The following is a 16,651-nucleotide window of genomic DNA, read 5'->3' on the forward strand; positions in this document are numbered from 1 at the left end:
GCCTGAAGGGTGCTTCCCCTCCCCCCCAGTAAACAAAGGAAGTCTTTATTCCTGTAGTAGGAGATATTTCATGAAAACTGTGAATCCTGACTGCTACATGGCAGAGATAACTCATGCTCCTGCTAAATAAAGTTCCCTAGAAATAAACCATGATGTTGGAGACATTTATTTGCAAGACAATTCAGACATCCTCCAATACAACTCATTCAATGGTATACTATGTATTTCAGACTCCTCTGCACATCCAACCAGTGATGGAATTCCACCTCTGATTTTAGGGAGGAGGTCATCATTTTTCAAATAAAATATAGAGCTTTGTTTTAAATTGAATGGAGATTATTTCAGTTTCCTGTTATAGAACTTTTAAATATTTTGTGGAAGCAACAGTGACATTAGGTAGCTGGCACTGAATTAATCCTATATTAAAAAAATAAATATATATACGTATGAATGGAAGCAGCATTCTTTTACAATACCCATCCTCCAGACGGAAAAGTAACCGATCCAGCTTTCCTGGTGAACCCTTCCCTCCCCTGCAAAATGTCACAGCAGTCCAGCTGTCATCCAGTCAACATTTTATACTTCCCATAACCATGTCTAAATGCACAGAACCACGTTGTCCACTACTGTGAACGTATCAAGGTCAGTGGAGATGGCTTTCTGCAAAGGTCCCTGGGCTTTCCCATTTACACTTTCAACCTCTCTTCCAGCTCCCTAATTTCCACTACAAGAGCCTCCTGCTGGAAAAGCAACACTCATTTCTAGCAGCTGCGTGTAAATCCTCTGTCTTGAAGGTAGGAGCATCATGGAAAAAACCTGCTGTACAGCTAATATTCATAGCCAGGACTACAGAATAAATCTTGTTACAAACACTTGCAGAAGGTAAACAACTACACAATTACTTCACATACAAACACTGCAAATGCCTTTAGAAAAGAATTATAAACAAAGCAGTGTGATCTTAACTAGCCCAGCCAAAAAGTGAATGAATCTACAGAGAGGTTCACTATGTGTTTCACGCAGAAACCATGTCAGCATAATAATTGATAGTATAAATATAGCAGAACGTATGGTACCCATGTAAATCTCCCTACACCAGCCGTTCCCTGAAGTGCATGAATGCAGCACCGATGAATAAAACTTTCTGGAGACAGCCATACATTTTGCTTTCAGACACAACTTAGGCTGACACACATGCCAGATGCTAAGTGTAATAATCACTTATGTTCCCCATTCTGACCCAATGTTAGTTCTTAAACAAAAATTCTTTGGGCTTTTGTTGTTGGTTTGGGGGTTTTTGTTGTTGTTTTTTAATGGATACAGCATTCCTCCGAATTTTTTGCTTGCTTATGCTCCTAATCCAGAAGCAAGCAAGAAACAGTGACAAGTCTGAGATACTGCAGCTTGAGGATGTTACCTGCTGCTATTCAAAGCTCTTCAGCTGCAAGCTCTTCTCTCAGACCTAACTTCTTCAAGGGGCCCAGTGCCAAATCCCACACCTGCTGCAGAAAGCTGGGTTACTTAAGAGCAGACCCACCTGTTAACATCCAGCTCAAAAAACTAGCAGACCACGTGGAATAAAATGGAAGGACAAGAACTGCCTACAGTTGTGTTCCTTGGCCATTCTTAAACCCCAAGGGTCCAAGCAGAAGCAACAACTCTCGCAGTACCAGGCAGCAATCATTTCAACACTGCTTCTGCCACTGCTGCCAAAAGTCTCCTACGTGCAGTAAGGCAGGCAGGGAGCGGGGCCCCGACAGGTTTCATCTGCCTTCCAAAAAGGACACCAGAGGATAATGCTAGACTCTTTCCATTGTGGCCATTCCTTTGTAGTGTTAATTATTTCCATGTCTTTCTATCCACAGGGGAAGTACAACTGATACATCTTTGAGCAATTACAGCTAGTTTTCCTCATTCTGTACTTCAGCAATAGGAGTACCTTTGCTAACAGCTTAGCTGTCCTCAATCTGTACACCTTTGTCACCCCTTAGGAACAAAACTGCCCATAAATCTGCGCAGTTTTTTTGTTTGATTTACTATATACTTATCAGTGTTACCCATCATCAATGTGATTTTTAGATTGCCTGCAAGGAGCAAGGAAGAAGCTGATCTTGACTGTAAATACCTGAAGGTGATTAATTCCCACAATATGCTGTGGCAAAAAGTAAGCTGCAATAGCTTTAGAGAGAGCCTGAATACAATGCATTTCAAGACAACATCTATATGACCTTTAAAGAAGGAACATTATTCCCCTGCCCCTCCATCTCACCTCTAACATCAGTACATCTATAAATGAAAAGAATTCATCTCTAGCTGCAATACACATGTCTTAACTAGCAGGTACATGGGCATTCACATATTTAGCTGCCGTATCTTAGGCACCTCTCAGCAATTCTTTTCTTTAACTACTTGAAGCAAAACACAACATAAGCAGCTCTGCCCTTGTAATGCAATTCTGTTGCAATTTCCTACAACTTCAAAAATAGCAGCAAAAGGAAAATATAGTGGTCTCATGAAAGAAACCCAGCATCTTACAGGATTCACTCAGAAAGCATTTGTTCCTCAGAAATAAAATAGCTTTTGTGTTACTCAGAAGACAAGGCAGCAAGTTCTCATATAAAGAACAATAGAGCAAACTAAATAGGGTTGCCTTTCTAATACTGTCAGTGTTGGCACAGACGTGATCTGCAAATAATAGCATGTCTTTTTTTTTTAATACTTAGAAAATATTAGCTAGGAACTTTACGACATTTTTCAAAGGTCCATCTAAGCATTTCCCAAGCCCATATTTGCCCATTACTAAACCACTTTGGCTAAGACATACATACTCTTTTGAAATAAATAAAAAAAAAAATATTTGAAAATTTTCATTTAAACCTTCCCCAGCCCAAAGATTTTTCCTACATAAGATACTCATTTATCTTTATGTAATCTGCAAAAGGTAAGGCAGAAGTGGAATATAATGCTGAAGCTCAATTTTCAATATAAAAAAGTGTAAAGCTATAATAAATAAATTCCACCACAGTTCAACTCCCTTTTGTGGGAGGAATTATACTGAGACAAATCAAAATGTTCCATGGCCTCTCTAAATTGCTTTTGAACATTGTCCTTGAGCACCTCCAATTCTTTATTATTTATATCAAACCCAATTTCCATTGGGAGTACAGTAGTAGTATGTCATCAGTCTGTAAATCTGTCAAGTCCCTAGGAGACCCTTGGCAACCGCTTTTGTAAATCTAGCGCCTCCTTAGAAACTCTTGTTGTGTAAAATCAAAATCATCCTTGTGCTCAGTGGAAATGGATAAACTTAGAATAGCTGAATGCAAATTTGAGAAAACAATCTTCCTCACAGTCCTCTGAGCGTCTCTGTGAAGCAGAACCATCAATCTCCTTTTCCAGGAGCCACGAAGATAAAATTCTACCACTTGTAACTATGCACCATCAGGTATCGCTGCTTCTTCTTGAAGACTTAAATGTGGCTTTAAGCACTTGAAAAGGGAGTTCTGAATGATAAACCATAGACAGTCTTGATTTGCTTGCATTCACAAAACCAGAATAACCCTTGCTCTGCTCCTTAGGGGGCCTAGATGCCAGGGCCAGATTCACAATTAGTACAAATTACTGCTGATACATTAAAGTCACTGACCTTTCCAAGGTAAGCATTTGGCTCACTTCCCTACTGTTTTCTTCAGAAATACTAATTTCTTCTCAACTACACATGCCGATGATTGGAACATTATTATATTCAATCCAGCAACCATCTTACATGCCAGAGTTTTTGTGGGTTTTGGAGTTTTTGGCAGGATAGGGGAGGGGGCGGCAGCTGCATTTCTTACCAGACCTGCACACCTAAAATCTATTGAGCTATAAGGTGTTAATCATTACTTTATAATCACTCAATTCCTACAGCTTTAGTACAGTAAACAGGGAAGATTTATAGAATGTTGTACACTAGGTGCTATGCAAGACCTTAACAATCAGCAGCAGCTTCAGACTCCGTGGAGTTCAACCAAGGAAAGTGACTTAAGGGATAACATGGAAGTTGGCACATTTGGTAACCTACATCGTTTTCCATCGAATGACAGCAGTAGATGCCCTGTCTTTCACATGGGTTTTTTATAGAGCCCCTCAAACTCTGCTTTGTTGTAAAAAAGATGTCAGTTGAAGAGATATCCTGCTATAAACTCAGTCCCTGCCTTTATCAAACTTAGCACCATTTTGACATTAAAAAGTCCCGGGGACAAACCAACAGACTTATAGACATCAACACCATGAAACACCACAGAAAGGACACACATTCCCTGGCATTCTTCATGGCCACCTTGCGCCAGGCTGCTGTAGGCATTTACAGGCATTCATACCTGTTCCCACACTTAAGAGAGCTGAGTATTTCTTTAAAATCACGATAGTACCAGGACAGTACCAGAGAGTCCAAGGACAGACGAGTGACAATCGATAACTGTGCCTCAGCTACATGTTCATTCAGAACCAAATGACCACCCTGTTATGGTGACAAGCCACTTCCAGCTGGTGCACAGCTTGGGCCAAAACAAAAGTTACAGGTGACATTCAGTTCCTGCCTGTTCACTTTTATCCTAACTGAAGAGCTTTCTAATCCAAGCGATCATCTTAAACATCATTAAATGACAGCAGGAGCATCGCTGAGAGCAGGAAAAGATAAGAACTGCAGAGTATATACAGAGAGAGAGGGGGAGATATACAGACAAACACACGGTTAATGGGTGTGTATTTATGTGTATATTTACACACACGTATAGAAACCTAACCGGCTAATCCCTGGACACCTGGCAGAAGGTCCCAGGCTTCATTTCTGTGAGAGCTGCACACAAAGGCCCTCAGGGCACGAAAGGCACTGCTCAGACCAGGCGTGGCAGGAGGGCTCAGCCAAGCAGGTGGGCGCCTCACACCACTCAGGCAAGAGCCTTGCTCCTATCCAAGGTGGCGTTGAACATCCAAGTTCACCAATGAGTTCATTTACTAAATTGAACATACACTTCGTTTTAAAAAAGGCTAAGGATTTTACACACGAATTATTACACAATCCCAGAAAGTGTCAAAGGGTTACAAAAGAAATGAAAATCCAATGGCTTTAAACATAGAGTGCAGTGCCACTAGTCCCTTACCATGTTTAAGTGGCCTAAAATGTTAGCTGTCTATACGTTACAAAGCAGTCACCTCTATTATAAACAGACATCTTGGATGATATCTCAGTTTGTTTTGGCTGTACAAAAAAAATATCCCAGAACTCCTCCGAGAAGCTGATCCTGTATAATCAGTTTTTTGAACTGGCAATAAAACTAGGTACTTTGATGGGCTGTGGTGGTAGCATCTAAAACTAGGGATAGCAGTAAAGAAAAAGCAGAAATAGTAGTCAAGAATAAACTGAATGGATATCTGAGTACCACATTTGAGATGACCCGTACTGATGAACAAAGTCACACAACCCTGCAAATAACGCCCCAAGGGCACGATAGCCTAACATTTCTAAAAATGTCCTCTTAGACACATTTCTGACAAATAATACCTCAGATAGATTTTAAGTTATCCATCTCTCCTTCAAGGTAAGTATCTTATTAGAGCAGACACAGAAAACCTCACTAACACAGTTCTTCAGGGTCTGATACTTTTGAGGTAGAGTCAGACAACACCCAGAGATTCAAATAGCACCAGTGAAGTATGAAACTATCTACATCATCTCCAAAACCCTTGTAAGATCAATGATTACACAGTATCTTCTCTAACTGCAGGTTTACCAGGAATTAAGAGACAAAATAAAAAAAAGCAGAGACTTTCCAATAAATCTCAGTTACCAGCCTTGTTGGGCTTTATTAATAGTTGCCAGAAGTTCATGTTCTGACACAAACTCCTCATAGGGAAAAAAAAAAATTGGGAAAGCAGATCTAAGGAAAAATTTAAAGGTTATGTATCCCCACATGTAACTTGGGAGGAGGGGAGTGGCAGGTTTGATTCAGTAACACTAGCACTGGGACTGTTTCAATGTTTACCTTTAGAGAGCGGAGAAGTGGCCAATTGCCAGCAATCCTGCTGAAGGCAAGCAAAAGCTTCTGGCATCACCCTTCCCAGAGGGGTAACATTAGAAGGACAGTTTTCATTTGCATTATCTCATCTGCACAATCATCTTGAGCACTAGTGGACCTGACTGCCTTTCACCGAGGAGTGAGCGTGGCCTGGAGATCCCATCCGAGTCCAGGAGGCAGGATGCTGAAGCAGGGTACGAGCCCCTGGGGAGGTCACACGCCAGGGCTTACCTGCAGTGAAGGAGCACTTCACCAAGACGACCACTTATAGACCTCTGCTGGTTTATGCCAGTGAGGAACTGGGCTACTGATAACAAATAATAAACAATAACTAGAGTTTCTATGTTGTTATTCCAGGACACAGAAAACGTAGGCTGCAGAATTATAGTGAAACCAGTCCTGTTTCATTTGGGTTTATGCAATATTGCAGACAACTTTAGCAGCCTACTAGTACTACACTAACCTGGTAGATGCTGCCACTCTGAAAGGTGTGATTTTCATACATTTAAAGACAAGCAAAGCCCAGCCTCACTGAGAAACAAACCCAAGTGTGGTCCTGCTCACACAGAAGTCCTCCATATTAAAACCTGCATGTTTCGTCTTCCCGCAGCTTGGTGAAATGACCAATACTGCACTCATCCTCTTGGCTGTCAATGAGTGTGATATTTCTTAATCACAGTATTTTGCACAGCTATGCTACTAATTATATTCATCCCTGACAAACTGGAACAAAAATGAACTTTTCAGCAGCATACCAACAAAAGCATAGAGGTATGCTGGGGAACTGTAATACTGTGCAGGTGTCCAGGTGACAAGCCACCATATGAAACATCTAGGGGAAAGTTCAGTTTCCTACGGCCTTCTATCGCCCCTTTGACTCGGGGCACTCACCCGTAGTGCCTTAGTTCCAATACTTCATTAACTCTGATTTAACACAACAGTTAGGACACTGTCAACTCAACAAGGAAAGGATGTGAACCCAACAATACTCTCGAGTGGTTCTGACCCCTTCCTTCTCTCCTCACATGTAAAAGTCAACTTTTTTTCAAATTAACAAAATCTCTCTGAATTTAGTCCAGCTGATAAGCTTCTCTCACTTGCTAGGTGGAACACACAGCATAAGATTTATAAGGAATTCAAGAAATCTTGCAATCAATATGCAGCACAGATCTCTGCACTACAGCAGTTACATTATCTTGTGTGGCACATGCACTGTTCCCATGGCAACCAGCATCCTTCATCCAACTCCATTATTATGGCTATTTGAGGTTTTCAGAATCTCTGGTGTCCAAGCTATGGCTCAGAGCTACTTTGTGCTAATAAGCCTCAAAAATAGATACAAGAAGAAAAGAAGAAAATAAGCAAACTCTTTTGCTAATCTATAAGCAACATGGAAAGCAAGAAATGGCATGGGAAATACAATTCAATCAGTGAAGGGGAAGCAACTCTTATATAACTGCCTTCACTAAGCAAGATGAACATAGTGCAAATTCACTATAGCCTTTTAATTCCAGAAAAATTAAGTACAGTCAGCTCAGTAAGTCTGTTGATCAAGAATGGCTTTGTAATAGGTATAAGAAAATGAAAATCTTACTTACATTTACTGCAATATTAATTACCCTATCACTGAGATAAAATATATCTTTATTTTTTAAAAAGGACTGAATTTGCAACTATCTGCAGAACACTTGAAGAAAACAATTTGATTTTGACCTTTTTATGATGTCCAATATAGAAGTTTAAAAGGGCTATTGCCAAAATCTATAATCTTCCTAGTATAATCTATATTTGGTTTATATAAATTGTCCCTAGATACCTGAAGTAAGCTTTCTCTATCAATAACACCACTTTTTTTTTTTTTTGACATTTAAGCATTTCCACATCAAAGCATTACAACAACCCCATTATGCTTTGCACAGCTTAATACAAAGTTTCTCTTAGTCACCAACCAGGGAATTTCAAGCAGAAAATAAATAACCTAATTTATTAAAGCGACCCTTGAGAAATCATCCTCAAGTTGCTAGCTAGAGGTTTTACCCATGTGAAATACACATGGGTCAGTAGGAACAGAAATGCTTTGAAGTTGGAGGGTTTGAAGGCTTTTAAAAAGAAATGTTAAAATAAATAAGGAAGGCACTACACTAGAAAATGCCCTTATGATTGACAAAGGAAACTGGCAGCTGCTGATCTTTAGCTACACTTAAGCTTAAACACGCTCAGCACCTGTTCAGGAAGAACAGTGGCTCTTTAAGTGTCCCAAACACCATCTATCCTCAGCTGTGCAGGCCACGTTCGCTGTCAGCTCAGGAGTATCTGTTGCTGTTGAAGGTAAGCAAGGTCAAAAGCAAGGTCAGCCTTCAGCACAAGCCCCCTAGGGAGGTGAATGAAACCAGCTGGTGCTTCTCACAACCCCCATATCCATTCATGGGGCATCCAGGCACCAAGGTCAGCAACGCCCGGGTTCACGTGGCCTCGATGAGCTGGAAGAGCGGGTCTCCCGGAGCTCTCCGAGGCAGGGGTCTTTCTCCCTTCCACTGCTACCACCCTGCAGCCCTGGAGCAAACCCAGCAGCCCACACCAGAGCCCCAGAGGGCCCTGGCAGGTCCTGCTGTTTCTGGCTGGAGAGCGGTAGTTCAGGGAGACTAACCGACATTACATTTGAGGTATGATTTTCAAGCATTAATATTTAAATATTCGGTTCTACAGAAAATAAGAAAAACACCCCAACTTCTACTACTGGTAAATGAACATGCCAAGTGTTGAGGAAAAGTAAGTAAAACATTATTTGTACGCATAGTGATGACAGCAGCTGTGGATGTGGTGCTGTTTGCACCCTGAAAGCCTCCTGCCCTGCCCGTGCCCTCACCTGCTAGTTCATGCAGCTAGCTGGGGCAACCCGGCGTTTTATCAGCTCGGTGCCTGACACCAGTCTCCAGGCTGATGCTGCGTGTCCACATAGAGAAACTCACTTCAGAAAAGTGAAGAATGCACAATTACTGTCTGAGAATGTACCTTCCATAAGATTTAAGTGTCTTTATATTTGAGGCTGAAGGTATGCTGCTATTCAACTCTGGGCCAGATTTTGAATTCTGCTCATGTTTGACACCTAGTGAAATCAATGGAATTAAATTCAAGTCATTTGTACCACTTAAACCCACAAAGAAGCTTAACATACTTAATCATATAGCTTTCTGCTATCAAATAGTTTGCAAGTGGAAAAGGCATGGAATTTTCCAGCTGCACCTTCCCTTTGGAACCCACATGGCAAGGTTGCACAACTCTAGTTTTCTTGCTCCCGAGATGGAAGAAACCCTGTTTTCCCACTGAGAGATGATCCAGGAATGCTTAAACTGCTCTTCCTTTTTTTGTGCTTCAACCCAGGGCTGGCTGCTTACTTCCAGTTGAAACGCAGGCTCTGCGTCACCCTGCTGTGCGTGACCAGCAAGGGATGGGACTGCTCGGTGAAGCAAACCAGTAGACGCAGCTGAGTAAGATGACATTGTGTTACCCTGAAACCCACCTGCTAAACTAGAGAGGATCCAACACATAAGAGCAGCAAGATCCTTCAGGAATTATATTATTTCAGAAATATTAAGACCCTGTTCAAATAATCCCAGTTAATTTTAATTTCGGAAGGTTAGATAGTCCTCATAATTTTCCCTAATTGCATATTCCTCAGAATAGACTCCTCTGGCTGCTCTGTAATCAAATCATAATTAAAGCATCTGTGTCATTTTATCAATCCCTTCCTGCTATCTGTAGCATCGACAGAAGGCAACAAAGATGCAGCATGCAAAATTTCCAGTACCAAGGCTCATCATCAGAGCAATAATAGGGATTTGTGCTAGTGTGACTGTCTGAGTGTCTCCTTAGGCTTTCATTAGCCTTTAAAAACAACTGAGGAAGAGAAGAATACTAAACAGTGCCCTCCTTGTTCTATCCACAACTGGAAGCCATGTTTTATTCCTGTGATACTTGTTTTTAAAACAGCTGCCTCATTTCATCGCAGCTTCACTGAGGAAACAGTCATACAGTGGGGAAACAGTTGTCGTCGCCTGAAACGAAGAGAGATGTTAAACAGCAGCATCACGTTGATAGAGAAAAGTATTTTCTCTTTGAGCACTGTGTCAGTTGTCAGACTGAGTCTCCACTACATTCCAGCCAGAATAAACACCCAAACAAAAACTAACCAACAAGCAATTTGACTCCCCTGAGCTATATCCCAGAACCCCCAAATTAACTAATTCTAGGGTTCAGATTGGCGAAGAGTTGGTGGTGCATGCCCTTTCCCTTCAAGGGCATACTGCAAGTCACATCTTGGAAGAAATGTGATTGCACAGACTGTGCAAACTCTCCCTCCAACACCCACGACTCAGAAGTGATGAAAACACTGAGGAAACTTCTCTGGGAAAACAGTCTGCACCTTGAGCTTAGTTTTATCCATTTTAATTCAGAGGGAGGAAAAAAATATCATCAGAATTTCTCGCACAAGCAGAATTCAAGATCAGACTGCGACTTAAGAATTTTTAGTTTGTATTGAAAGGAATACATCACTTGGTAACTGAAAGCATGTATCTTTGAAAATTTTGTGATGTATTTACTCACCACTGACATAACTTTTTTCTTCCTTTCTTCTGCCCTGTAGCTTAGTCTTGTTAAATGATTTTATAAAGTTACAGTGTGATCCTCAGCTGTGTAGGTATTGCTTGATACACATAGGAATACAATTGCTGTCAAAAGTACTGATTTTTCACTGTATGCTTTTCATTATAACATGATTATAAGTAAACATTAAATAAGTGTTACCTTACACAGTAAAGATTCAGTTTACAAAAAGATTATTCTAAGACAGCGCTCGAAACTAAAATCAGCATTAAGTTTGCTAACAACATATCACATCTTTTAAAATATAAGGATCAAAGCTGGAATAAAATCAAAATTTTCCAGCTTAACAAATCTCTCTGGTTTTCCTAAATAACTTCCATTTCCAAATGATTAATTCTTTTGGAACTTATTTTGAGTGGAAAGGTGATTTTGGAACAATTGATACCTAAATATGTTTAATTGAAGTCTTAAACAGAAAGCCTTTTCATATCTAATAGCTAATGGTAGCCACCAGCACGTAAGGCCCACATCTGTATTTTATTTTATTTCTTTTAGGTTTTTTTGGTTGTTGTTGTTTTTTTTTGTGGTTGTGTTTTGTTGTTGTTTGGTGATATTTTTTTTTTTTTTTTAAACAGACAGCAGTGGCACATCAGAATTCCTGCAGAGTAAGACAAACATGGGACTTCTGAGACACCAAAGTGATTACTTTGATTGATACAGAACACTATCAATTACCATTGAAGTCAGAGGACTCGTAGCTGTTATACCTTGTGGGTTTTCTGTAACCCACAGGGTTCTTTTGTAACAGAGCTGTCGTTAACCCAGTACAAAGCACAATTACTGTTCAAAGAGTGGCATTTTCTGCACATTTGAGTCTGATCAGAGTAGCAGCATGGACATATCAGAATGTTAATGTAAACGGTTTGGGTCTATTTCCTTGGGGCAAAGCCAAAGCATGACCTCTCAAGCTAATGTTCCAGCTACGCTAGTGCAACTGACAGCAGCGTTTAGTCCTTGGTTTGCAGATGACATCAGCCCTACTGTGGACGTGGTCAGCATCTTCTACATTCACAAGCTTGCATGTTGGCCAGATCTTGAACAATTAAAATTATTGCAAAATACATTTGAAAAAGAAAAAAAAAAGAAAAAAAGCAGCCAAGAGGTTTCTTGGAAAGTAACAATTTGTTGTTCATGTTACACTGCATGACATTCCTTCTTCAAACTCCTTCTAACAGAAAGGAGGGTAGAGTACATATACAAAAATATATTTTAAAATTATTTTATTTGCCTGTATATAAGGGACTAAATCCTTTCTGCATTCTGTAAATAGTGCTTTTTATGGAGCTGGCAGATTGTTTTTCCATCAGTAAAGAAGATCCAGGTGTAGATTAATTTACTTGCCAGGTTACCTTGCAATCTGACTGAACGGAACTCATTTCAAATACCAACTGCCAGTGTTGCCCTTATAAAAGGCTCACACAAGTGGCCTGAGAAAGTCTCAGATTTTATAGACACTATTTTCCCCTTAAAAATCTAAACTAAAGGAAGAAAAAAAAAAGTAAATCTAGTAATCCACCTGGCATTTTATTCTATTATCATGCAGAGCTTATGACAAAAGCAGAAACTGGGACTGAATCGCTGCCTCACACTGACAGTCAAAGGGCACGCTTCTGGAAGCAGGGGAACAAAGCACCTCAATCGCTAGAAGTTCTGAAGCATATCATTTGTGGGTTTTTTTAAGCCAGATAACAGATAATTCACCCGTGATCTGCATGCAGGTTAGACTTACAGTAGATAACAAAAAACTAAAGACAGCATTTCTTATTACTATTCATACAACAAAAGACTTTGTTGCCTTCTCCATTGTTTTACTGAGCCACTGCAAGAACTGACCTTGTCTTTTAAGTGAGATCTGTCACAACTGTGAAAGCATTCACTGTCTTTCTCTATTTGGCCACGTCTGTGCTGTCATCGCCTGTTCAAAGGGGTCAGGACTGCAGCATCAACCTTCCATTACAAGCATTCAGAAAGGCTTTGAGGTGCACTGCTTTCTGCGTTTTATGTAACCAAATGTGTCACCATATTAAAAGCACAACCATGCAAATGTCACAGATGACCATCTAACATGCAGTTGAAAGGCACAGATATATCCCCAAGTCCAAATTCATTTTTCGTTTCCAACATTAAAGGCAGGCATGAGTTAGAAAAAATCATGGTAAGTAGAAAATCCTAAGATAACTTGAAAAGAAATTGTCACCAAGGATTCTCTTCAGAGATAATTTTTTTCCCCCTTTTTTTCACGAATCATTTGTTTGTAGTTGAGTCATCCCAAAAAGCATCTAAAGCTTGCGGAAATTTGTCACTGCATATAGGATGAGTGCAGAATTCTTGCAGATTATTTAGAAATTTCCTTTTTGCTTCTGTAGCTTACATTGCACTTGCATGGTGAATAGATTCAAATATGCAGTCAAAAGCCATCTTCCCCCACCACCTCCCTACTTGTTCCCAGTCCTCATGTTCAATTACTACTCTGTTATACTTAATAGTGCCATCAGCACTGCAGTACTTTAGCGATAATAGAAGCATCGCATCAGCAGGCAGTATCTTCAGTAAATACATTAACCACTAACTCGTTCGTGCTAACAAATCATTGTTTACTTTTGAAATGCATTTTAGCAAGCTGCGATATTCATGAATCAAGTGAGATTGGTGTAAAGCAGCCTCTGAATTTTATGAGACAGACACAGCTTTTAACTTTACCAAACTACATGTTCCATTAAAGCGGACATGAAAATTGCTTCATTTCTCCCTTTTCCACATCATATGACATAGTAGGATTTGCACACACAAAATACACATGGCTCTGTCCTGAGTATCTTGAACTCACTGGGTATGAAGAAATTCATGATTGCAAACCAACAGTTTATCATGAAAACAATTGCCTAAAATCTATGTCAACCCATGCTCATATGAACACACACATGATAAAAACTAGCAGTCCACACTGATCATCAGCAAATGACATCACTTGTACCTTTAACCTCAGAAGAAACAAAAAACCATCAATTTCTTACACATTCTGCAAACTCTAAAGACTTAGAACTCTCTTAGAGGAAGCCCCCTACGATGCCGGTGTTGATACTAAAATCAGTGGTAAAAAGGAGAAATAAATTGAGCTGTCAATTCTTAACACACTATTAACATGGGAATTTCTGACAGATTTCATCCACTTACAATTAGGACTGAATATTTTTTTTTGGCAGCTGAAGGAAGACACCAGCTTATGGTTTTTCTGTTCCCCCTGCCTCACCTAAAGCATTAGCTTTACACACATTGACTTGATCCTCAACAATGATGAAGTGGCTCTGAAATTCAAGACGCTTTCACACCTGCATGCAAATTTAGTAACGCCAAGTTTTAAGTCACTGCCCTTCATGTCTAGATCTCCACACTTAAAACATAAGCTGCCAAGTTCCTCAGATTTTGAAGAGGCCAGGATCAGCCCCTGTCCCTTTAATGTTCCACCTTGTCTCCAAAAGAAATGTCTTTTTACTAGAGCTCAGTGTGATTCACTAGAATTTGCCAGGCAGGTCAGGAAATCCCCTGAAGCAGAGGAAGAATATTAAAGAGATGGGACGTGTATATCAAATCTCATTACTGTTCTCTTACGAGAATCAATCAAGTGAAAGGACATGATGATGTCATTATGACATCATTTACTTTGGGATTAGAAATTCATAGCTACTTAGCAACCAAAACTGTCCAATACAGAAGTAAGAGATTCAGTGGAAGATGTTATCATCTGACCCATTTACTGCAAGATAAGTATTTGTCGATTCGTGTTTCAAAACTTCATAAGACATGCAATAACTTAACAACCCCGTTGTTTCAAGTACTGAGTATTAGAAATAAAACATTCTCTCTGAACCTCTTTTATCATTATCCAAATAATTATTTTTTAACCCTGTAATAGCTAATACGCACGTTTCCTCACAGTTCTTTTCATCTTCTCACAGATCTAAACCCTAAAAATGCAAAAAGGAAAAGAGCTTGTGCTCAACAACCCGATCAGAAACTCAAACCTCGTACAGTCAAGGGAGACGAATGCAATTGCATAGGAACGCAAGCCCAGAAAGCGCGTTGGTTTCAATAAACTAAGCCGAAAATATCCAGTTGATGAGCTCCAGTATCCGTCAGAAATTCCAACGGAAATAAGAAGCTCTGTGCATGAAAGAAGAATTGGTCACGCTACTTCTGTGGCTATTTCTGGGACCTGAAAAGGGTTTGATGCCCGGAATCTATGCCTGACCTGATTTTCTTCAAAGTTCGCTCATCTCTGCTGAAAATACAGTTTAAACGAGTTCTAAAGCAACGGAGAAAAAAATGCATGGACCGAGATTATAACTAAACCTTTAAACCCGTTATCACCACGCTCGAAACGGAGCACTGGACTGACACCCCGTATTTCCAAACCCATGCTCTGCTACCGACTAACGGAGCTGGAACCCGCTCGGCATTAAACGAGAGGAAACAAACGCCTGCACCTCGCGGGAGCCACTGTGGCTGGGACGAGGCCGGTTCGGATGCCCGCCGCGGCAGCCAGGCAGGCCGGCCGTCCCGCCGCCCCGCTCCTCACGCCGAGGCTCGGCAGCGCCTTCGGGGGGAACCCGGCGCCGGCGCCACCGCCACCCTCCCCGGCCACCGCCACCGGCGCGGCGGCAACAGGCGACCGCCCGCCGCCGCCTCCCGGGCGATTTACCTCAGCGGCGCCCGCGGCTCCTCGGTGGGGACGCTCCTCCGCCCGCAGCGCTCCGCCGCCTGTGAGGGCACGCCGCCGCCTCAGCCTCCTTCCCCCGAGGGCGGCCGCATCCCCCGCCGCCGGCAGCCGCCGTCCGCCCGGGGAAGGGCGCGGGGCGTTGCGGTGCCGGCCGCAGGGCAGGGGAGCGCCGCCCGCCCCGCCTCAGAGCGCCGCGGCGGCCGCGAACCGGGAGCTGCGAAGGACCGAAGTTCGCGTTCAAACGCGCACACCCTACCTGCCGCCGCGGCGGAGGAAGAGCTGCCGTTGCCGCCGCCGCCGCCGCCAATCGGCCCGAGCCACCGGCGCTGCCCTCCCCGAGCGATAGTAATGTTCATTTAAAGCTCGGCGCCCGCCGCTCCGCCGCGCCCTCCCCACGCAGCAGCGGCCGCGCAGCAGCGGGGCCGGGCGCGCCCCGCCCCGCCCCGCCCCCGGCCCGCCCCTGAGGAGGGGGACGGGGATCGGGATCGGGATCGGGATCGGGATCGGGATCGGGATCGGGATCGGCCCCGGCCCCGGCCCCGACCCCGGCCGTGAGGACAGACCAGCCGTGCGGCCCCGGCCCCGGCCACCCCCTGAGGAGCGGGACCGGCCGAGCGGCCACGGCCACGGCTCGGCCCTGAGGAGAGGTGCCAGCCGTGCGGCCCCGGCCCCAGCCTCGGCCCCGGCGCCATCCCGCCCCTCAGGAGAGGCACCGGCCATGCGGCCCCGACCCCGGCCCCGGCCCCGCGGCAGCCCCCGGCCCGCCCCGCCCGGCCGCAGGCCCAGACCCCATCCCCTGCCTGGAGCAACACCCGTCACCACCTCGCCTCGACCGGCTCCAGCGGGGCTCCAGGGCCGTACTGGGCTGAGCCGGGCCTGAGAGAGGTTCCCTTGGGCAGCCGGGGGATTGCTGGGCTCCCCTTGGCCCGAGTTCACAAAAGCTGAACAAAGGACTTAGGAACGGCACGTCCGGTGAGCTGCCAGGAAAACCAGTGGTTCTCTGACAGAGTTTGGGTGATGGGTGTTTCCAAGTGCAAAGTTATTTCCAACAGGAAAGCTTAGAGCTCTCTTTTGAAAGTGCTGAAACTTTGATACATTTTCAAACTTCCTCAAAAATGTCCACGTGTAGGAAAAGAAACAAGTGGAATTGCCCCGGCCCTGGGATCCTTTCCAGTCTGATGTTTTCCCAGTGTAAGATTTCCAGTCAGAA

The 16,651-nt window shown here is 43.0% G+C and overlaps 1 protein-coding gene across 3 annotated transcripts in view; it reads right to left on the reverse strand.

The window, feature by feature from the left end:
• SLC6A1 (solute carrier family 6 member 1) overlaps positions 1–15,859 on the reverse strand; it is a 61,104-nt gene extending 45,245 nt beyond the window's left edge. For 2 of the 3 annotated variants that reach the window (XM_040592395.1, XM_040592393.1), the window contains exon 1: positions 15,698–15,859. The gene's annotated coding sequence lies outside the window, so the exon portion shown is untranslated. Of the gene's footprint in view, positions 1–15,423; positions 15,511–15,697 lie in introns of those variants that run through there. The other variant, XM_040592394.1, reaches the window with a different exon arrangement.
• Between the last annotated feature and the right edge of the window lie 792 nt (positions 15,860–16,651).

The sequence above is a fragment of the Falco naumanni genome, chromosome 4 (assembly GCF_017639655.2).
Source record: "Falco naumanni isolate bFalNau1 chromosome 4, bFalNau1.pat, whole genome shotgun sequence".
Classification (NCBI taxonomy): domain Eukaryota; kingdom Metazoa; phylum Chordata; class Aves; order Falconiformes; family Falconidae; genus Falco; species Falco naumanni.